Genomic DNA, 23306 nt, shown 5'->3' with positions numbered 1-23306 from the left:
CTAATCCAAACTTACTCCAAACTACAGACTCCCCATGAAACCACCTGATTAAGTATTACTTCGTGCTGGTGATAAGCCATAAAAGTCTCTTTTATGGTACGGACTGACATCAGTTTTGTCATGATTGAGGCAGTCGCTTCGCTGACATCCTTGCAGTTTTTAGTGGACTGACATGAGTGTCGTCAAATTTTCCACCGTAAAACTATCACCGAAAGTAGTTTTCAGTTTTTTTTTACAACTAAAAATGATAGAGTTTCACACTCATTACGCGTACGCGATTATAGCCGATTTAACAACAGCGCGCCAAGGTATTGTGTCGAATACTTTCAGAGCTGGATGTCAATGTCGTCGTATATCTCATACAGCTCATCGTTTCATCGAATGCGATATTTACTGTGTTCCGCGCAAAGGACCATAAATCTTTCGCAGAACCTTTCTCTCGAAAAGTCCGACTCATCAGATGTTGTCATCGTCCATACCTTTGCACCATATAGCAGGACGAGGATAATGAGTGACTTATAGAGTTTGTTTTTGTTCATCGATAGAGGACTTTGCTTCTCATTTGCTTACTCGGTTCAAAGTAGCACCTGTTTGCAAGAGTTATCGTGCATTTTGACTGTATTAGTTAAGAGAAAATAATACATATTTTTTTTAACGTTGAAAAGAGAGTCGGGTGTATTAAAAGTGCAGGATTGAGTGTTAAAAGCATAGCATATACGGCGGAATGGTTCGTTTACCTGCTGCGAGAAACACACATCTTCTTCTTCTTCCAACACACACATCCTACAATTTTATTGGAAATGCTCTAACATAGAATGTGAAAAATTTTTTTGTAACGGAAAATATCTTGTCAGAACCGATTTGAAAACTAAGATTCGATACCAATATATGTAGTTCTAACAAAATTTCTAAAAATAGTTTTAACATCATAACAGTCGGATCTCTCAATTCTTTAGACCATCCTCGAACAAAACTAAGTGCATCTTTAACTTTCTAAGTCACTGTATTGACATGAGGATTAAATTTAGGCTTAGGGTTCATGGTAAATCCAAAGTTATTATGTAAGGAGAGGAAAACACAGCTCTACAGAAGACCGCTAAAACTAATTATTTATTATATATTAAATGGAACCGGAACACAGATCACTAAAGGACGCAACGCAACAATGGTCTTGTCGTTCGATACAAATAAGTATTATCCCTTGTCAATTTTGCACTTTCCAGCAAAATAACACTATCACCACGGTTGGCACGAAGCAAGGTGTTGGCTTTCTTATTTATTTCGGCTTTTTTCAACGTCGATATGAGTTACTTTTGCTACATTTTTCATTTAACCCAAAAAAATTTCAAGCATCTTGGGTGGTAAAATGACTCGAATGTTGCTCATCAATGGTTTGAGAACTACTGTAAAATCTAAAGATTTGGATGTTACCTTGCTCTGACAACCCACAAGAACTTTGAACCGCAGAAATTGAAAATTTCAATTGGTAGCTCTTTTGTTAAAACAATTAACCGTCAAGATATTTTTCTTGTACGATTGGGCAGATGAAGTGCGCCAGCAGCTACGGATGTCGATAAAAAATTACTATTTCATGTTTGTTCCCGAAAAGTGTTTCTCAGAGATATTGGTACAAACGTAGATCATAGATTCTGAATCCATATTCATAGATCCTGAATGGAATATGAATTCTCTAAATACTGTCTGATAATTTAAAATATGAACGACATTTTTCAACACATCACCATTTCGTGAGCATGGTTTGGTTTAAAATTAATCGGGGTTTTAATATTGTGTATTGATATTTCTCAAACATGTCTGATGAACTCAAATTCGTTAAAGTTCTCTTTATTTACTGCTTTACCGAAGAAATATCATGTATCCCTTCCTATGCTTTGTTTAGAAAACTTATAAACCCGGGCGAAAGCTTCCACAAAATTATTTTTTATAATCTAACATGAATTGAATAGACTTTTCTTACATTAAATGAAGACTTCTCAGTTAGCACTTAGGTGAGATTAATCTTGAGGTTGAGTTTCAAATTTGCATATTTTTAATGTTTCACGAAAACTTTCGAAAACCCTTCGGACAGTTTTTAGAAAATAACGCTAGTTGATGAAGAGATGAAATCCACGTCCTTTTTGGATAGCGCGGTAACGAACTGGTCTAAGTTGATGCAGAGATAAAATCAAGGTCCCCTTTAAATAGCGGTAGCGAATATATATATACATATATTGTATTTGATATCTTGACCTTTTTTCTTATCGATACTTTTGAAATTACAACTCAGCAAGTTAAGCTCTAATATATTGAAGGAATTAGCGCGGAAGCAAACGTTTACACACCGTGTAACAAATAAGGCCTTTGTGTAGAAAAGTGATTATAGATTACACTTAGACAAAAATTTCAGTTATAAATTGTAAGTTGGGCCTGTAGAAACTGATAAAAGCTTTAACAGAACTCTCTGGCAGCTCTGCAGGGTAGCTAACCGGTTATTTAACCAATAGTTGGCTTGCAGGTTACAAGTACAAAAACTATTACGTAGCACAAACATTTTTAAAGTATAACAGAAAACTGCCATATATACACTTGTGCAAATATACATACTTACATATACATCTATATTGTTAATATGTATTGAATTTGATTACTTTCTTGATTACTCAATTCCCCTATTTGGAAACAGTCAAAAGAATCTGGTAATGGTAATGGTAAGCAAATCAATAAATATGTGAGTTTATTGTGCTAAATAAATAATCGTTTATTTATGGTTACATGTAGATTGGAGTGGGTCAAAAAAATCTTTTATTTCCTTCTTATCCTTAGATAACACAAAAATATTGTCCGAAATGATAGAAAAAACAGTCTGATAAAGTTTGAACTCTTAATATATTAATATTAACAGGTGGTGCATTGTGATTTTAATTTCCCATATGAGGGAACGTTGATATGTAAGGAAAATAATATTTTTTTTTTTTTGGCTCATCTTAATGTAATACACGTAAACTCTTGTACTACCAGTCACCTCCAAAATGCGCTTTCCAGGAATTTCACTTTTCCAGCGCCAGCAAGAAACTATTCATTATACTATATTTATATATAAGTATTCATGTATGTTTATCAATGTCGATTTGTATGAGTGCACATCGTAAATGTTGTTATGAGCTTAGATGAAAGAATGTGTGGAAATAAAACGAATTTAAATGGCAAATCGCAAACTGGTGCAAATATTTCACACTAAAATTGCACAGATGCACAGATGTACATACATAACTGAAAATACATACATACAACATATACTATATGTATGAACAAATGCATATTTGCATATATAGATACATATAAGTTGGCAAATATTTGCGCAAATTAAGATCACCTACTTATGAAGATTCGAAAATTTTACCACTGCGAATTTTATATACACAAGTTTATATATGTATATGCATACTTATGTATGTACATTAGGGTGATTCAAAAAATTTTTTTTTTTTTGCAATTGGTACTCGCAAAAATAGGTTCCTAGACACCTCTAAGAAAGCCTCTCCAAATATGAGTTTTTAATTGTAACGGGAAGGTCCTCCGCCTAACGGTTTTCTATTTTTTCTTATTATCAAATAGAAAAATTTATATCTCGCTTCCAACTACTTGAAAAAATATCTTGTTAATTAGGTTTTGTAGGAAATTGAATGCTCTAAAACTGGTCTTCGTAAACCCAACCGTTTAAAAGATATTAACGGTTGAAATTTGACTATTTTTGGAAAAAATTTTTATTTCTTATGAATTTTATAACTCAATGAAAAAAAATTATTATGAATAGATTTTTGGAGATGCTTTCTTAGAGGTGTCTAGGAACCTATTTTTCAGAGTACCAAACGAAAAAAAAAATTTTTTTTTTTTGATCCACCCTAATATGCATTGATGTTTGACGATGAATATCTCGTAAACGCTTAACTTAATCGAAATATCATAGTAGACCATTTTTATAGAGCAGTAAATTTCCTACAAAACTATGTGTTTCATCATTCATATTAATTTTTTTTCATTGAGTTATAAAATTAATAAGAAATAAAGAATTTTTCCAAAAATAGTCAAATTTCAACCGTTAATATCTTTTAAACGGTTGGGTTTACGAAAAAATCATTAGAGACCAATTGAAAAAAAAAGAAAAAAAAAATTTTTTTCAATCACCCTAATGTACATCTATACTCGTAATAGGCAAAAGCAGAAAGTGCAAGAAAATAGTGTGAGATTGAGAAATTACTTTCGGCTTCTTGTGAAAGAAAATACCAGTGCTCACACGCACGTATATGCACACACACATACACAAACAAAAGCTCACATGCATGCTTGTGCTCTTAAGTGTAGTGAAACTATGCATGTGAGTGTGCAGTCGGCAATCATTTTGCCATCACAAATGCCAAACAAAACATTTCAAACAATAAACAATAACAACAACAACAAGCGCTATTGTAAATAACCGCAAAATTGCACAAACAAGCCAAGGCTTAGACATTAAATGCTGTTGACATTTTCTCCACTAATAAAGATGTAGAGTGGAGAACTACGCTACACGCCGCCAAACGGCATTTTGAGTGCCGAAAAGTGACAAAGAGTCAAAAGTGATTATTAGCGAGTCGAAGCAGAAGAAAAAGAAGAATAACAAAAGTTTGCTGCCAAATAAACCGCAGAATATGGCAAGGCATAAATAAAATGTGATTGCAGCTGGGAGTGACTGGAGTGGAGTAGGCCCGAGGCGGCGCAGTCACTTTCAACTGGTGTGTGTGTGTGTGTGTGTGATATCGTTTGTTTGCCGCACGGCACATTAACATTAATTGCATGTGAAACATTTGCTATTAGATGCAGCTGAACTACTTTTCTTGCGAAGCACGACGCAAATATGATACTAAAATGTTGGAGGAAGCGGTGGAGGGTAAGGGGGCAGATTTGAAAATATGTAGAATATGTAACACACAGGCCGCTTGCAATCAGTAAATTGATATTAACTCTGTGAGTTTAAAGCTGATTGAAGTTGATTTGATTGGAGCCTAAATATTATCCAAATAAATGAAATAATGTCAAAATAAAGTAAAGTATTCTATAAACAAATGGACACAAAAAAATGTTAGAAATTAATTTTTTTATTAGTAATTGATCAATGGACCCTTTTTCACTATTAAACTATAGTATATTCAATATATTAGAATTGTTCAGAATGCTGGGCCTTTGTGATCTTATGTGTTATAAGTTAGGGCACAATAGTCCATAGGTCGCAGTGCAAAGCCTCAATTCTACTATATATCTATCTATATTCGACATAGGCGAATTATTGACATGAGTTTATTAATTTTTGACAGCAGGCCACATTATTATCAAGAAAATATTTTTTTTTATTATATACACAGTTTAAACTGAGAAGTACTTCAAACACGGCGATATCTATAGATACAATTTTAGAAAATCTTTTGCCTCCAAGTTTCAAAACATAAGCCAACTATTCAAATAAAATGTTTAAAAATATTTCGGCGTCATCTACTGCTTAATTAGAGAATCAGAATCCTCAAGGATGGACTCAGGTAGATATGAAATTGAAGAAGAACAAGTAAATTGAAAAATTGAAGTTTTGTTTAATAAAGCCATCTACCTTCTCGAAATTTTAACTGAATTTGATGCGACAACTTCAAGCATTAAGACAACAGCAATCATTCTTCCAGATTTGCTTCATTTCGTAATATACCTCTAATGGAATTTCAAAAATATATACATATATGTGACCTGGTCTACGGAAAGGGGGCTTAGGTGTCAAAAAAAAGGAGAACAATTAATGAGATAACGAGAAACTGACGATTATTTTTAACAGCTTTTCCCAGAAAACTAGTTTTCGCACGGTCCAGACCAGGTCACATATGAAGAAATATTTTAGGTTTATTTTTCCAATTTTGAAAAAAAATCTATATCAAGTTAATAAAATCGGGGTTTTCAACGACAAAGTCACCAATCACTTGCAGAACCAGTGCAATAAAATGGGTGTATTTGCAGGGATGATTTTGGAAATATGTTACCCATACATGCATACATACATAGTTGCTAAGTAGCAGAGTGGCGCAGTGGAAGCTTGCTGTGCCCATAACCGAGACGTCCGAGGATCGAAACCTTGTTCTGCTAATAACTGATTGGAAGTCTCTTATTTCGTTCCTTTTACGTTACGTTTATTAAGAAAAAATAACTCAAACAATCGTATCATTGATTCTGAAAATCAGTATATTAAGCATATGACTGATGGAGCGAAACTTATATCCGTAATTTCTGCCGCTAAAGTAAGGCGGATCAAAATAACTTATTCACTTAAATTCATTAAGCTCAAATTCTTTCATGTTGATACAAATATGGTATACTTTATAAAGTCAACCGAAAGCAAGAAAATCATAATTATTAATATATTGATTTTAGGAGAAGATCTCGACTGATTTGAGTACATTTTGGCATTATACTATGCTTTATGCTTTAGAAGATATTTCTTTCCAATTTTAGTAAAAATAATTCATACATTGACTAACGCATTAGGTATACAGTTAAATAGATAGCGAAAATCATTATATACTATTTGGTGTATGGTACAAATTTATTAAGCTTCAGTATACGGAAAATTATACCTTTACTTAATTTTACTAAGTTAGCTCTCAGTTTGACCGATATTTTCGTTATAAACACAACAATAGGCACGGAGATGTTCTTATGCGGTGGGAAAAAAGTAGTAAGATTTCCTAATTTCAATTTCACATGAAACCCCATTCGTCGAAATATTTTTTTTGTTGATATGACTGTAAGAGACATCTGTGCCCAATGGCACATCAAAATAATCACTACGCTTGTCTTTCAGAAGTACATAAATTGCATTCGGTGATTTTGACGATGAGTGAAATTACTCAACAAAAAAGTTCCATTAAATTTTGTGTGCGGAATCAAATTTCTGGTGTCGAAACGTTCAGAATGTTTACAAAGGCCTTCAGTGATAATTTTTTGTTGCGAGCAAGTGTTTTTGTTTTGTACAAATTATTCAAAGAGGCTTGAGAAAGCGTTGACGATGAACCACTGACGATCAACACGTCAATAAAATAAAGTAATTAGTGCTTGAGAATCGACGATTAACAGTCAGAGCTCCTACTGGCATCATTGGAATATCAGAAGAATCAGTTAAAATCATTTTGAAAGATCATTTGGGCCTAAGAAAAGTGAAAGTACGATTAATTCCTAAAATCACCAAAATTTTTCGAAAAACAACGTCGCGTTAACGTCTGTGAAACAATGATTTTCGACTACCAGGATGTCATGAAACGTATTGTTACTAGCGAACTGTCTTGGATCTATGCCTACGACGCGGAAACAGGCAAATGTCGTGGCAAAGGTGAGCCTAAGCCAAAAAACCACGTGAAATCAGGTCAAATCTCAAGCTTATGTTAAGAGTTTTCTTCGATTATTGAGATGTGGCGCACTCCGAATACTTTCCGACCTTCCAAACTGTAAACAAAGAATACTATTTGTCCGTTAAGTCGTTTGCACAAAACGAGGCCGGATTTATGGGCCGACAATTCTTGGTTTTTGCACCACAATAACGCACCATCGCATACTTCATAGATTCTTCGTGAGTTTTTCGCCACCGTACTCGTCCGATTTAGCCCCATGTGTTTTCTGGCTATTCAGCAAACTCAAGCAACCGCTTTGAGGAAACCGTTTTGAGTCAATTGAAGACATTAAACATGAATCGCTACAAGCATTGAAAACTATTCTGGAAACTGATTTTAACAACTGTTTCGAGGATTGGAAAAAACGTTGGCATAAGTGTAATGGGGCCAAGTGGTATTACTTCGAGGGGGACGTCATAGCTTTTGGAGAATAAATTAAGAATTTTGAAATTATGAGCAAAGTCTTACTATTTTTTGTTTGCAGTCATATATTTTTCTTTTTCTAAATTAGAAAAGTTTAATTTCACTTAAGCTAATGATAAACATTTTCATTATTTTGATAAACCTATTCCAGACGTGCTTTCTAATTTTATCTCTTGAAACACCTTAGAAACTGTAACTTTAATAATCTGATTAAATATGGAAAAACAAAATACACGAATTCTCATTGGCAGTCAAAATACCTACGCACCTCAGCTTAAGTAGGTTAAAGATCTTTTAACACTTACATACATATATCAATTACATTTATTTGTCAATAAATACTCTGTTGAAAAACTGGAAAAACAAAATTCAGGTGTCAAACACATATAATTGTCAAAAAGGTGATTATTCGGTTGTTTTTCTCATATTTGACTAATTGGGTAAGCAGTCAATTATGTGTAAAAGCAGCAATACTTAAATACTAACGGTATCAAATTTCAAAAATATGATATCACAGAAAACATAATCCAAGTTATTCAAGTCATATATGGGCCATTCCATCAATTGGCGACATGGTTTTGTACCCGTGGTTCTCCGATTTTAACGAAACTTTAGAATATCATAATATAGACCAAAATAAGAATATCTGTAAACTTTTAAGTGGTCAAAGTTGCTCCATTGTTTTTTGGCGCGCAATTCAAATTGAGATCAAACAAAAAAAGACTATTTCTTTTATTTTTTAGCGACCTCAAAATTGAGTGAAAAAATTTTGCAGTTATCCAATTTTATGTAAAAAAATCTCAGCTTTCTGATAAAAATATTTTCATAATCCAAAAAAAATTCCAAAATCCAAAAAAAACATTTTTTCTCCAAAAATCCCGTTTTTGTGCTTTTCTCCCAATTTTTTTTTTTTCAAAATTGACTTTTTCATTCGATTCCTCGTTCAATTTTACATAAGAATCAGTGTTCAAAAATACAAAAAGTTTACAGACATTCTTTTTTTGGTCTATATTATGATATTCTAAAGTTTCATCAAAATCGAAGAACCACGGGTACAAAACCATGTCGCCAATTGATGGAATGGCCCATATATTATTAATACGCATTATCAATGAAAATATGTATTAAATTACAAAATTACCAGGTTATTGTGCATATATTTTCTTCTGGAAATCTTTTATATCAATTTACATTAAAATAATTAAAACGTTGCGATTGTGAAAAACAGCACACTCGTTTAAAATAAATGAAAAAGCTTACACAGCCGCACTTCATGCGCTCCAAGCATTTAAATTTTATTAAGTAACTAAGCCATATGAAACATGCATACATATGTATATGCAGATAACACTGCGGTTGGAAAAACCAACACACACAAATTACTTAAATGCAAATATCATCGCTTTTGAGTTGAAAAAATATGTTTGCGAATTGCAAAAATATATTCTAAGAAATAAAGCATATAAAAGCAAATTTATGTAAAACAAAAAAAAAGTTGACTACGGTTTCACCAATGCTAGAATACTCTTCACAAATAAAAAGCCTTCTGTACAAGAACGGTTTTTTCATAGATATACGTTATAGTGGTCCGACATGACTAATATGTTGAGACTTTATATCGTTATTTTGGAATATGGGCCGTTTCAAATTTCGGGAATATAAAGTCAAATAAAACAGCTTATCATACATTGAGTGGAATTTGATTGATAAGTTTGTATGGCAGCTATTTGCTAAAGTGGCGCAATCTGAACAATTTCTTCGGTGGTTATATCGTTGCTTTGGAGAATAATCCAAATTTAATTTCGGGTAGATATCTTGTGAAATAAAAAAGTTTTCCTTACAAGGACTGGGTGTTTTTCGTTCGGTTTGTATGGGAGCTATATGATACAGTGGTCTGATAACGGTGGTTCCGACAAATTTCAAAAACTTTAGGATTATACGGACGGACATGACTAAATTGACTCAGCTCATCACGCAAATCATTTAATGGGTTTTCCAATAAGAGCGCTTTATTCCTGTGAAAGTACATTTGATGCCATTATATATGGAATTTCTTTTGCATGGCCACCACGGGCACGCTTGCAGAAGTCCAGACGCTGAACCCAATTTTCTATGCTTTTCAAGCATAAATCGGCGGATATTGTGGCAATTTCACGTTCGATATTCGTACGAAGTTCATAAATCGTCGCTGGCTTGTTGGCGTAGACAATAGACTTGACGTAGCCCTACAGGAAATAGCATAACGGCGTCAAATCGCACGACCGAGGCGGCCAAATGACTGGGCCATTTCGTGAGTTAACACGTTCACCAAACTTGGTTTTCAGTAAATCGATTGTGACATACGCTGTGTGGCTTGTGGCGTCGTCCTGTTGGAACCACATATTGTCCAAGTCCATATCATCCAATTCAGGTTAGAAATATGGGACTATCATTGAGCGGTAGCGATTCCCATTCACAGTAACGTGTCGGTCTTGATCATCACGGACGCCGACGGTCCATAAACCGCACTAAACCGTCTTCCCCAATTGATTCGCTAGCGGCAGCAATACTCTCGATACTACGGGCACTTCTTTGTCTCACTGTGATTACAAATTTTTCCACTAGACGCTCAATTGTTGATCTGAATCATAAATTGGTCGTAGCGCTCTTAAAGTTGATTCCACTGCCTCCAAATTTCTGTAGTAAATTTTAATAATTTCGACAACAACAAACAACGGTTTGGATCGTATATCTTTACATGATTAAATGGCAAATCTTACTGAAGAGAAATGTCAAAAGATCGGGAAAAATATGGCGTCGTTTGCCGTCCCTATCGATCTACTTTTGTAGCGTCCCTATTGAAAACACCGTTGCTTTATGTCGTCTACGACGTTTCCTTCTGTGTGTAACAAAGTTCGTGGCAAACTATTTATTTTATTGAAGGTATTAAAATAAGCGAAAACTTACAATTCAGTTCGCATTGTCACATGTGGCCGATTATTTTGTATAAATATAAAAACAAATTTTGCTCTTTCGCGCCGGCCGCCAATTAGTTAGTTGAAAGATATAAATTATTACGCCACAAAATTTTAAAAACACTTTATACAAATAATACAAGCCATTAGGCTCTGATATGTGTGCATAAAAGGCTATTAAATATTTAAACGTGACTGCGGCTACGGTCTGCATTTAGTCAACTGACAGTTGTATGCAAATGACAATCAAACGCCATGTTAGGTGTCAATTAATTGTTATGGATCGTCGTTGGTACGCGATAAATTTCAAATTGATTCAAATCGCTTTGAAAAACTTAGTAGCGGCCGATTGGCGAACGAAATCACGTTTCTTCATGCAACAAGATGCAAATTATTAGTTGTTGTAGCACGAATAACCGGGTGACCACACGGCTTTGCATGCTAATGAAATGGCCAATGCAAAGATTTATGAAAATAGGTATAAATTTGTTAATTTGTGGGTGATTTAATTTTGTATATTTATCTTTTTTTGCAATTTGTTTTTTCTATAATTTTTGCTGGTTTTCAAAGCGCAAGCCATTGGAAAGACTTGTGCGCTCATTAACAACAGGACCCTGCATTACAGCACATACTAACAACAACAAAATATTCTAAACATAAATTAATAATTTTTTGTTTTTGTTTTAATCTAGTTATGTGGGTGCAAGTGCATTCGAGTGTGCTCGTGTATTCGCACTTTGGCAGCCGGCAAGCGTTTGAGTGTCTAATTGTTACTTATGTCACTACTGACATTTGACACTACTTAGTGCGCACGAGTCATCCGGTCACAAGTCTGTGTTTTCACTTTAGATTAAGTCATTTACAAGACGCTGGCTTTTGGCTTTTTCATTACACACAAATTTCTTGATTTTATATGACATGAACTGATTTAATCTTCATTTTAACTGCTTTTGTTTGGTGTGGTGTGTTTAGATAGTGTTAATTTATAGTTTTTGTTTGACTTCCGTAGCAAAATCATTATTATATTATATATAAAAAATCGAATAGCATCTGAAAGAAAGTATTTCAGCAGTACACAATCATAGATAATAAATTTGCTGAATATTTAAGGGATTTCTTAAAAAATAAATTAATAAATATTCGATTCAAATATTATTTGTATATTAATAAGAAAATATATATCAAAAAAATTATATAATATACTTACTTGGAGTTCCACAAAAAAGTTCAGAGTTGGTTCAGTCAAATAACTGCAATGAAATTCGTTTGAAAATTACATTAATTCATTTTTGTTTTTATAAAATTATTTTTTTGGTTGCAATTGAAATTTCAAAGAATTAAATTACAAAAAAAAATGTTTTGAACGCTGAAATCAATAACAGCTTCATTATTATATTGTATTATCTAACAGTTAATTCGAACTAAAAAGTTGTACATTGTTGATTATGTCCTAATGGTAGAATTTGCCAATTTTCAAAAGGATTCGGACCAACTAAGTCTTTGTACGCATCTGAAGAGAATTCGGTATGATGTCATTGAATAAAATTAATGTTTCTCCGGGCACGAGAAATCGATATCGATATAACTTTTCAATTGTGTTAATACGTTTCAATACAGATCATTATTATTTAAGCAAACATTTCAAAATTATTTGATTGTCCAGCTTTTTATAATAATACACTAAAGCCATGGCTTTTAACATTTCGAACTAACCCTTTATTGACCAATCCCAGAAAAATGGTTTTCCTTATTTATTTATTTATTATCGTTTAATAATACTATTTAATATTATTAAATGTCTATGAGTCCATTAAACACAAAAATGTGCACTAAACACTTAACCATTTCGTTTTGGCGTTTTAATTTTCAAAAGTCACTAAATGTATTTTTTAAAGCACTAACTGATTGATAACTGTGCTTATTCAGCTTAAGTCGGAGAGGGAGAGAGATAGACAGAGAGAAAAAGAGCTGAATAAAGGGTTGAAAGTCAAAGCTACCGAAAAAGTTATATGAGAAAACTCTCAATCTCAATCTGCGCTGAAAAGATTATAAACTTTTCCTCAAAATATTTCTCGTAAGCACTATTTAGGATGGCCTTCAGCGAATTTTTGAAAATCTCTTTGATCGACTGAAAACTGATTTTAATCCGGAGATTTTTAACTTGTTTGCATGTCAAACTCATAAACCCATGTCTCATCGGTAGTTATGATGTTCTCCATGAATATGGGATCGCAATTCCCACGATCCAACATGTCCACAGTGACCTGTTTACGATAGTCTTTTTGAAAATAAAAATTCATTTTATCGGGACGAGTCGAGCAAAAACGCGTTTCATATCCAAAATATCCAGCAAAATCATTCGAACGGACTCGCGAGAGATATCGGGCTCTCTCAGACTTGCCTGACGATTTTCAATCACTATATCATTCAGTTTTTTATACTCTCGCAACAAAGTTGCTAAGGAGAGTATTATAGTTTTGTTCACATAACGGTTGTTTGTAAGTCCTAAAACTAAAAGAGTTAGATATGGGGTTATATATACCAAAGTGATCAGGGTGACGAGTAGAGTTGAAATCCGGATGTCTGACTGTCCTTCCGTCCGTCTGTTCGTGCAAGCTGTAACTTGAGTAAAAGATATCATGATGAAACTTGGTACACGTATTTCTTGGCTCCATAAGAAAGTTAAGTTCGAAGATGGGCAAAATCGGCCCACTGCCACGCCCACAAAATGGCGAAAACCGCAAACCTATAAAGTGTCATAACTAAGCCACAAATAAAGATATTAAAGTGAAATTTGGCACAAGAAGGGGCATATTTGGACGTAATTTTTTTGGAAAAGTGGGCGTGGCCCCTCCCCCTACTAAGTTTTTTGTACATATCTCGGAAACTACTATAGCTATGTCAGCCAAACTCTACAGAATTGTTTCCTTCAGGCATTTCCATATACAGTTCAAAAATGGAAGAAATCGGATAATAACCACGCCCACCTCCCATACAAAGGTTATGTTGAAAATCACTAAAAGTGCGTTAACCGACTAACAAAAAACGTCAGAAACACTAAATTTTACAGAAAAAATGGCAGAAAGAAGCTGCACTCAGGCTTTTTTTAAAAATTGAAAATGGGCGTGACGTCGCCCACTTATGGACCAAAAACCATATCTCAGGAACTACTCCACCGATTTCAATGAAATTCGGTATATAATATTCTCTTAACACCCTGATGACATGTACGAAATATGGGTGAAATCGGTTCACAACCACGCCTTCTTCCAATATAAAGCTATTTTGAATTCCATCTGATGCCTTCTCTGTATAATACGATTATATACATTAGGAACCAATGATGATAGCGGAATAAAACTTTACACAAATACGGTATTTGAAAAATATGTAAATGACGGATAATGAAATCTCGATTATCACTTTATCGTGCGAGAGTATAAAATGTTCGGTGACACCCAAACTTAGCCCTTCTTTACTTGATTTAAATAATAGCCATGCCTCCCTTTCCGAATTATTATTCATAGCGCCTTGACTTCGAAATTAAATATCAATTTAGTTACGATAGAGACATAGTATATGTATTTCGAGCATCTAAAGCTAAAATTTTAACAGAACTACAAGTTAAAACCATTCGATTTTATGTCAACCGTAAAACAATAGCATATACCTCAAACTCAACAAGTCTTGAATCTTTAAAAAGAATTATGAACAAATTGAAAATAGATATGAAATTATTATTTTCCTCTTTTCGAATTCAGTACAAGGACCAATTATTTAAAAAAAATTAAAATCAGTGGCCTCTAAAAGAAAAATAAATTTTGTTTGCTTCAAAATAATTCTTAGGGTTTTAGTACTCTGACTTATTAAAAATTGTAAAGAAATACGTCCATACATTAAGTCAAGTGATACCGACGGACCGATAATTTCACCGGCCCACAAACCACACAAAACTGTTGTTTTTTCTGGATGAAATGGCAGCTCTTGAATCTCTTCAAGTTGCTCGTCGTCCCAAATGTGGCAATTTTGCTTGTTTACGTACCAATTAAGCCAGAATGGGTCTCATCGCTGAAAAAAAATATATATAGAGCGAAGCGATGTCGCTTGAGAAGGACGAGCGGCTTCAATTCTTGCACAAGCTATATTTTGTACGATTTCTCTTTAAGATCTCGAAGACCTGGTCTGTTCGGTTGAATACTATCCAATAATGAATGATGTGTCTCAGGATGGGTGATGGTGTTGCGAATAGTACGCTCAGTAGGCCAATTATGTTAACCATAAGTTGAGCGAAGCGCGAAACACATTCTTTACAGAACGTGAATTTTCGAAATAAACTTAAACGGTTTGTAAGCGTTGTTCAGGCGTAAGCCTTTCTATGGTGAAATGTCAAACAATACTGGATAAAAATTGCATGACACCTTCATACGACTCGCGCGTGTTATGTCAAAAAAAATCTATAGAAAAAATACTTCTACTTGGATCACCTGTTACATAAACCAATATTCTGATATTGAAATAAATGAAAAGTCATTGTGGATTAAAAAAGAGATTGGTAATTTAATATATATCTCTTTTAGGAAAGTCAAACTGCCAATTGATTCAGTAACATCAATTTAATTAACCAAATAGTTAGTAGTATTAATGTTAAATATCCATTTAATTAATATATTAGTTTAATAATTATTCCATGTGCGTTTATTGAATTGCAAACAGATTTCAATATAACTGTATAACTTATCATACAATATATTAAATAAAATATTGTCTTTTAGTAAAATATGTCATTTAACTCGCTTCTCTGACAAATTGCAAAGTTAATAACAATTGCACCTCTGCCACATCCAAAGCATAATAATTCTTGTTCCATTCTGCATGCAATGTAATTAGTTTTGTTTTCAAATATGTTGTGTTCTCGGAAATTGCTGAAACCACTTTCCACTTCAAGATAATTAATTTGCATGGTTACGCAACAACACAGTTTTCAGTTTTCAAAAAATTTACAAGAATTAAAAAGTGTTGTTATTTACTCACAACTTTTATTATAATACATACTTATTAAAGATAGCAGATTTTGCCTACATGGTAGTTTGCGATTTAGCTTATCGAAGCACAAAATCATGAAAGGTCAGCCAATATGAAGGGATCTCTTCCAGATTAAAAAATATTGAATTCAAGTTTTGTTATATTAGCACTATTTTTAGAGTGGTGTCTGTAGTACTCTGTAATCTTATACGAATTATAAAACCGTAATAGCAATTTTCAAGAAAATAAAAAATTGATTTCATGGTTTTTCATTTTTTTCTTTCTGCTAGTTCATTATAAAAAAAAAAATATTTTGATCTATATGTACAATAAATTGCAATAATTGTGTGACAATATATTTTATATTCATCGTTGCTCTTGAACTTATGAACATACATAGGTAATCAAGCTCTAGGTATATAGTAAAAAGATCCATATCATGGGTATATTTGTTCTGTACGAGACTCATCAAAGCGGCTGGTTTTTGTTGAAAATAAAGAATTTTTCTGATAAGCATATATCATTTGAGAAACTGAAGCATGAAAATGGATCCAAAAGTTGACAAATTTTTCGGTGGCGGAAACCAATAAGTATCATCGAAGTAAAAATTATTCGCTTAGAGACAAATTATAGCATAAAAAAAATTGGATATATTTTTACTTTATGCTCAGAAAGATTGTTTGGTAGACAACTCTGAAAACTTTTTCCCAAATATTTCCCCCAGCTTTTCAATTATATATTTTTTCCTTATTCGTGGAAAGAAATTGATTGGATTCAGATCGGTATTTTCTATTTTTTCTCGTTCTCGCTTAATAAAAAAAGTATGACCACACAAAGTTTCTGAGCAGAATATCATAGACAAATTATGTCAATATAAGTTTTCTTTGAGTTTTGGCTAATTTTGTATTGTGGCGAATCGAACAAACAACTGATGTAAGGGGAACAGTGTGGAATAGAGTTAGAACAGTAAGCTGCTTTTCTAATTTTATTCTCTCTTTCACTTCCTCTTTCTTTACTTTTTCGAATTTAATAACGCTTAGTAACTTTCTTGTTAATTTTTGACGAAAAGCTAAGAGAGCAGAGCACTGGCGCACCGACAACGGCTTTAGTAATGTGAAAAATGTATAAGAATATGAAATTTGATTAACAAATTGAAGAAAATTATTTTTATTTATTTTTTCTCAATACTTGTATTTGATTGATCCAGAAAGTGCTTGCAGAGAGCTACAAAGGCAAAATATTATTCAAATTATTGCCTGCTCAAGTGGTTTAAATGACTCAAGTGTACAGCAATGCTGGTGGATTTGGGGATGGCTGTCAGCAAAGAACAAGTATAAAACAAAAAAAGTTATTAAACAAATAACTCCAATTTCGCTTGTTCATAATGCATCGCCCAAAAGCCCCGATTTTTTTGTGCCTGCTGTGTTTCACGTTTTCGATAAGCTGAAACTGTGTGGGCAGTAAGAAGTACATATGACATTGAATTTCATTATTAAGCCTTTTATTAAATATATTCATGTGCAATATTAATGAAAAAAGTGTGTGCATTAGTCGCCGTGATTGCGACGAGACTAAACAATACGAAGTGCCACCACAAAGACCAATCATTCTGAAACAGAAAGCCGCGTTCGCTCATAACAAAACACTAGAGTTGGGGAACAGTGTTTTTCAAAGCGCTACATTGCGATTTTCGCAAAATAAAAAATTTCATTGTTTTTGTAAAGCGGCTTGTATGTGTCAGTGTTTATTGACATAAGCTAAATTATTGACAAAAATTTTGAATATTTTCGATTTTACTAGCTGTTTGCTTCGTATTGTCGCCTTCAGAGTCTCATTGGCAATAAAAGTTTATGCCGGCAATTATGATTGTTGGAGGTCATTTTTGGAGACGTCGAACGTGCCTGTGCGACTGGCCGACTAGCCGACTGTCCGAGTGGCTCGCTTGTAAGGCAATTTAATTAGCATTTTTAATTGAAACTGTTTTATGATCCTTTCAACAGCTCGACTGCTCAGCAATTTTGTATGCAAACATATTATTTATGAATATTTGTATGTATATATGTATGTTTTAAAAGTGTGTATGTGTTTGTTTGTGTTTGCACTTTTCATAAATCGCACTGCGCTGCACTTCTTTCGGTGTCATAATTTCATGCTGCCACTTGAATGTGCCATTCACAAAAAATATGCAATATTTGTATGTATGTATGTATGCATACATATTTTTGTAAGATCTGTGTGCGTCCGCGAATAGGCCACACAGACGTGACAAATATGGCAATTTTTGCATCCTCACTCAAAGTTTGCTGTTTGTTTATGCTTTGAAGACACAAATGCCAAAAATTTTTTTGGTGTATTTGTATGTGTGTGCGTTTGTATAGGAATGTATTAAAATTGTTTTTGGCTCTGTAGTCCGCAATTAAGGGCTCGAAAAGTTTTCGTTGCCGGCATATTTGTCGAAACTGAAAATATTTTGCATTTTAAATGACGCGTTTTGACAGCGGCTGCGGAGGTTAGGCGGAAATCGTTACTTTTTTTAATTACCAATTTTTAACAAAGTGTTGCGTTTGCCAGTTAGAGCGTGACTTTTAAAAATGCCATAATTGAAAGATTTTTGTGAATGGAAAACAAACAAACAGTGGGCATGCACAAATGGCGGCTTCATTTGATATTTGCGGTCTTTAAGTGATAAAGCAAATGCTTTAGAGGAAAATGTAAAAAGTGATAAATGAAAATCTGAATGAAATTTAATCTTTATGTTTAGGGATTGCGTAAAAATAGAGAATAAATATTTTTGGTAATTGTAGGCTTAGCTTAAAAATGGTAAAACATCACCCTATTTCTATTCAAAAAATAGATAAATTGATAGTTGGTGGGAACCAGCAGCTCAATGCGTAAAAAAGTAGAGATCTGACTATAATTTCATTGTTTTTTGCAGTTGCCTGCGATTCCGCTCTGACTAGGCACCCAAAAGAGTCTGTTCATGAAGTGGCTTAATGATATTTTTAGTGAAGACAGACCCTCTTTCACAAGCATTGAGCAAACAGTTAGCGAGCTTAGCGCTAGTTTTGTCGTTCTGTTTTTGAAATGGTTGCTTATCTCCCAGAAGGAGGTTGCACCTCGAAGCAGTATGTCTACCGCCATCTTAATACTAGCAGCTTCTGCTTGAAAACGCAAGCGGTTCGGCAGCCTAAAGCTAAGATTGACGAAGGACTGCTTACAAAAACTACCCCTCTCTCTATTTCATACGATACTTCATTATTTTGACTAGAGAAGTACCACTTTTCTGAAACGGAAAAGAGATAAGATACTCTTCCCTTCTTCACTTCTGAATTTTCGAATATTTTTGAATAGGAAATTTTCTCCGAAACGGATAGACCAGTCGACTTGAAATTTTTACCTACAATATTATACAATTTTATTTTTGCTAACAATTTTGGAAATTGTTGACTAGACCTTCGATCATTAAATATGTACCTATTGTAATAATATAATGGGTTGTCAAAAAAGTCTTGCGGTATTTTTATTGAATTTTTTTTTTATTGTTTGAAATTTAAATGAATTTTTGATGACTCTGCCCAGCTCTTGACCGATGCTACGGCTGCTACTATGCCGGTCTCTTTCGACCAATTCAGCGATTTTATCGCAATATTCGACGACAGGCCTTCCAGAGCGTGGCGCATCTTCGACCACCTCTACACCAGAACGAAAACGTTGAAACCATCGTTGTGCGGTGGAAATGGAAACTGTATCTGGTCCATAAACTGCACAAATTTTATTGGCGGCTTGAAATGCTTTTTTGCCTTTATCGTAGTAGTACTGTAAAATATGCCGTATTTTCTCTTTATTTTGCTCCATGTTTGCGAACGACTTAAAAGAAACGACAATCAATCAAACACGTGTTAGCGCGTGAAATGAGCTTTCAAAAAGGTATCGCACGACCCGATGCGACGAATAAAACTAGAACTACGCGCTTTCAGCGCCAACTAGCGAAAATACCGCAAGACTTTTTTGACAACCTATTATATTTGTTTGGTTCTTGAATTTGCAATAATTTTAAACAGGAAAAATTTTATCACCGTCAGATATCGTTTTTCTGAAGTCTTCCCAAAAATGAGTCATCAATTATTAAAGTTCGTTAAATCTTGTTTGTTTATATTTTTATTTATTTCTTAAATAATGGCTCTTCAAAACAAAAAACTTCAAAACAACAAGTATTTTCGGACTTGCAAGTGGATGCAATCCCTCAAGTTATAGGCTTCACTTATACTAAAAACCGCACAATGTAATGCAATGCAAAACCTATTCCACTTAAACCAATCTCAGCTATTGAGTTATCTAATTTTGCATAGAGAAAAACGAGATAAGAGAGCGTAGCTAGCCAAGTTTGTCGACGAGCATATTACTATATACTTATATCAAATTCAAGTAGAAGAAACTATCGGAAGAGTGGACGCTATAATCGGTTCTAGGATTCCATCCGACACTTACAGTTAATGATAAAAATAGCGACGGAAATCTTCATATAATATCTCATATATTTTTCTGTTGTAGCTTCATACATATATAGTATTTGAAAGATGCCAAGAACAATCCTGTGTGACCTTTTAAGTGTTGGTTAGTGCCAAGCTTATTCAAACCCGAGATTTTTTTTAATTTTGGAATCTGGCAGAAAACCCTTGATTTTAAATATGTTGATGTTAACAACGACGTTAAACTTTGTAGAATTTTTTTTAACCGTTAAACTTCGATTTGTCCTAGTCAAAAATTTGCATAACCTGTTGCTTTTTACATTTTAAACTATCTAATGATTATTTAGAAGTCATAAGTGGTCTTTCAGCTATTTCTTCTTCCAGCCTTTTAATAGCCTTTTTTGACAAATCACTCATGAGTCGTGTCAAGCTGTCATGTTATTTATATTTAGTATTGCATTTCATCGTGGAAAGGCTTACGCCTAAAGAATGTTTACAAATTGTTCAACTTTATTACGAAAATTCACGTTCTGTAAAGAATATATTTCGCGCGCTTCGCTCAACTAATGGTCAATATAATCGGCCTACTGAGGGTACTATTCGCCTATCTTGAGACCCAGCATTCATTATTGGATAATGTTCGACCGAATAGACCATGTCGAGCACGCAGTGAAGAAAATATAGCAGCCGTAGCGGAGAATGTACACGAAGACCGTGTAGGGTCGATTGGCGCCGTTCGCAGCAACTCGGACTAACGTGTGGAACGATTTGGCGCATTTTCCGTCGAGATCTTAAATTGAAAGCGTGCAAAATACGACTTGTGCCGCTCGATCTCCCCAAGCGACATCGTTTCGCACTGTGGGTTCTTGAAATGTTGCAAGAAGATCCGACATTTTCGAGGAAAGTTATATTCAGCTATGAGGCCAATTTCTGGCTCAAGGGATAAGCAAAAATGCAGCATTGTGGACAAAGAGCAACCTGAAGAGTTAAAAAAAAACTCCTTTTCATTTAGAAAAAACAACGGTTTGGTGTGGTTTGTGGGTCGATGGAATCATTGCATTTATTGCGAGAACACTTCGGTTATAAGATGCTTTGGGTCGATCGATTGGCCACCAAGATTGTGCGAGATCACAGCCTTAGACTTTTTCCTATGGGGATATGTAAAGTTTAAAGTCTATGCCGACAATCTCGCTTCGATACAGGCCTTAGAGCAAAACATCACGACTGTCTTTCGCCAGTTAAAAGTCGAAATGCTCGAATAAGTCATAGAAAATTGGACTCAATGGACAGTGCATCTGAGACGTAGCCGTCGCCAAAGAAAGAGAAAGAGATAATCTTCAAATGCTAAACGCAAAAATGTTCTTTCGATTGATAATAAACATTCCCCATTATATTTGAAGTTTCTGTGATTTTTCTTTAAAAAGGAGGAAATCTCAAAATGAGATTTAAATCTTATTTCCCGAAAGATTCTCTCGTAGATGTTTGCATCGAAATCGAAATCTCCAAATCTCAAATTGGGCGTACAAAAGATAGCCGCAACATTTAAAAAGCACTTAAAACCAAAAAGAAAACTTCAATTGAAATAAAATTAACCAATTTTAAAAACATTTGGTTTTAATTATGGGCTTAGCGGATCATACAAGGCGACAAAATGCGAAAGGCATAACAAAGAAAATAAAAATTGATGTGCAAACAATAAATATTTAATAAAAAAGATACAAAAACGAAAAATAAATAAAAGACATTTCGTAGTCAAACATTTTATTAATAACTTAGGAAAAATGTCGACTACATATGTATGTGTGTATGCATATATGTACACAGAAATCCACCATCGCGGGGAATCCATATTAAAAGCGCTTACAATAGACAAATTCCGCTGTCTATAAATACATACTGAGTTATTGGCATTGCTTTAATTGAAAGACTTTGATTTTATTTGGATTCGTTGTGGGCATTGGCTTACGCATATGGGCATGCGACGCAATACAAAATGTAAATACACATCGATAACATCGAACTGTCAGCGTTGTCACACACGAAAATAGAATTCAAAACATTAAAACGATGACAACCGGATCAGAGGGGTGCAGGCGGCGTACTAATACTTGTAAATTGTTGAGAATTATTGGGGAGCGCGCCAATTATTGATTGAAATGGAGCGGTGGACTCGTCTCTAGCACCCTCTACTCTGTATAAATATGCAGAAATCTTTCTATATGTGCGTATGTTTGTATATGTAGTTTGTGAAAAGCCAATAATTAATTGGAAAAGGAAACTGAATCACTGCCGCCGTTTACCGTCAGTAGCAGCGCTGCCGCCCTAGTCATTTAATTAAAAGCTATGCCATCATTACGACCACTACACTCAACGGCAGCATGAAAAAATGAATGGAAAGAGGCGAAAATCAATAACATTTATGATATTGTGATGCTTAGATGTTGGAGAGCGTATAGTAAAACTACAAATACGAAGAATGTCGACGGCAATTATGATTTATACGGCTGTCTGCGTTTTCAAGGCATACAGGCGTATAGTACATATGGACATATACATATACTTACGTTTAGAACGTACGTGCATACATATGGACATGTGTGCTTACAAGAGCTTTGATGCATGCACTAGATGTATGTTTGTATGTGATTACACATGTGTCGCTTGTTTTGTAGTTTGGTCTCACAGGCGATTAGTCAGTTTTTAATTTGGGTGACTTACGTTTTTGCCGCCGAAACCATCATATTTAACACATACATACATATACATGTCGTATGTACATGTATGTATGTACATTCTGGCAATTGAAAAATAACTTTGAATGAAATGTTAGACTATTCAAATATTAAATATGTATATGTATGAATGTATGTATATACGAATACAAATACAATAGGTTCTTCCATATGAACGGATTTCAGAAATAGAAGAAATTATCTCAGATGTATAAATTTATTTTAATATTTCGGATTTATTTAAGATAA

General features: G+C 34.0%; 2 protein-coding genes across 3 annotated transcripts in view; one reads left to right on the top strand and one right to left on the bottom strand.

Moving 5' to 3' along the window:
• Window positions 1-23306, top strand: part of LOC126750940 (synapsin) — a 164179-nt gene that overhangs the window by 77819 nt on the left and 63054 nt on the right. The gene's annotated exons all lie outside the window — the stretch shown is intronic.
• LOC126750992 (tissue inhibitor of metalloproteinase) overlaps window positions 1-23306 on the bottom strand; it is a 66178-nt gene that overhangs the window by 28097 nt on the left and 14775 nt on the right. Inside the window, exon 2 of one of the 2 annotated variants that reach the window (XM_050460879.1) lies at window positions 12042-12084. The exons of the other annotated variant lie outside the window; for it this stretch is intronic. The gene's annotated coding sequence lies outside the window, so the exon portion shown is untranslated. The remainder of the gene's footprint in view (window positions 1-12041; window positions 12085-23306) is intronic. 2 annotated transcript variants of the gene reach the window in all.

Source organism: Bactrocera neohumeralis, chromosome 2, assembly GCF_024586455.1.
Source record: "Bactrocera neohumeralis isolate Rockhampton chromosome 2, APGP_CSIRO_Bneo_wtdbg2-racon-allhic-juicebox.fasta_v2, whole genome shotgun sequence".
Lineage (NCBI taxonomy): Eukaryota > Metazoa > Arthropoda > Insecta > Diptera > Tephritidae > Bactrocera > Bactrocera neohumeralis.
The sequence above is the reverse complement of the archived record's forward strand: the minus strand, read 5'-3'. Positions and strand labels throughout refer to the sequence as shown.